This window comes from Capsicum annuum, unplaced genomic scaffold (assembly GCF_002878395.1).
Source record: "Capsicum annuum cultivar UCD-10X-F1 unplaced genomic scaffold, UCD10Xv1.1 ctg62555, whole genome shotgun sequence".
In the NCBI taxonomy this organism is placed as follows: domain Eukaryota; kingdom Viridiplantae; phylum Streptophyta; class Magnoliopsida; order Solanales; family Solanaceae; genus Capsicum; species Capsicum annuum.
This window is the reverse complement of record NW_025871575.1, coordinates 377-1,307: the sequence shown is the minus strand read 5'-3', so window position 1 is coordinate 1,307 and position 931 is coordinate 377. Positions and strand designations below refer to the sequence as shown.

Below are 931 nucleotides of genomic sequence, written 5' to 3'. Positions count from 1 at the left end.
CATCCGTCATTCCCAGCATTCCAAATTCTATTATGCCCCTTTCTCCTCCGCCGCCCGTTACACCCCGCACGCGTGCCCCCGCGCCTTGCTCCCTTTCTCGTTTCCGCCCAGAGGAAAAACAAAAAGATTCGCCGATCGAACCGACAAAATTAAACCGAATTCTAAAGGAAAAATAAAAAAAACGGATGCAACACGAGGACTTCCCAAGGGGTCACCCATCCTAGTAGTATTCTCGCCCAAGCACGATTAACTTCGGAGTTCTGATGGGATCCGGTGCGTTAGTGCTGGTATGATCGCATCTGTCATTCCCAGCACTCCAAATTCTATTATGCCTCTTTCTCCTTCGCCGCCCGTCACACCCCGCAAGCGGGCCTCCACGCCTCGCCCCCTTTCTTGTTTCCTCCAAGATGAAAAACAAAAAGATTCGCCGATCGAACCGGCAAAATTAAACCGAATTTTGAAGGAAAAAAAAAAGGAAGGGATGCAATACGAGGACTTCCCAGGGGCTCACCCATCCTAGTACTACTCCCGCCCAAGCACGCTTAAATTCGGATGTCTGATGGGATCCGGTGCGTTAGTGCTGGTATGATCGCAACCGTCATTTCGAGCACTCCAAATTCTATTAAGCCTCTTTCTTCTGCGCCGCCCGTCACACCCCGCACGCGGGCCTCCGCGTCTCGCCCCCTTTCTTGTTTCCGCCAAGAGAAAAAATAAAAAGATTCCCCGATCGAACCGGCAAAATTAAACCAAATTTTAAAGGAAAAAGAAATGAAGGGATGCAACACTACTCTCGCCCAAGCACGCTAAATTTGGAGGTCAGATGGGATCCGGTGCGTTAGTGCTGGTATGATCGCATCCGTCATTCCGAGCACTCCAAATTCAATTAAGCCTCTTTCTCCTGCGCCGCCCGTCACACCCCGCACGCGGACCT

The 931-nt window shown here is 51.0% G+C and overlaps 2 non-coding genes across 2 annotated transcripts; both read right to left on the bottom strand.

The window, feature by feature from the left end:
• Positions 1 to 182: 182 nt before the first annotated feature.
• LOC124893599 lies at positions 183 to 301 on the bottom strand. The gene has a single exon (XR_007050780.1). It is a non-coding gene; the product is annotated as a 5S ribosomal RNA (ribosomal RNA).
• A 177-nt stretch (positions 302 to 478) lies between these two features.
• Positions 479 to 597, bottom strand: LOC124893600. The gene has a single exon (XR_007050781.1). It is a non-coding gene; the product is annotated as a 5S ribosomal RNA (ribosomal RNA).
• Between the last annotated feature and the right edge of the window lie 334 nt (positions 598 to 931).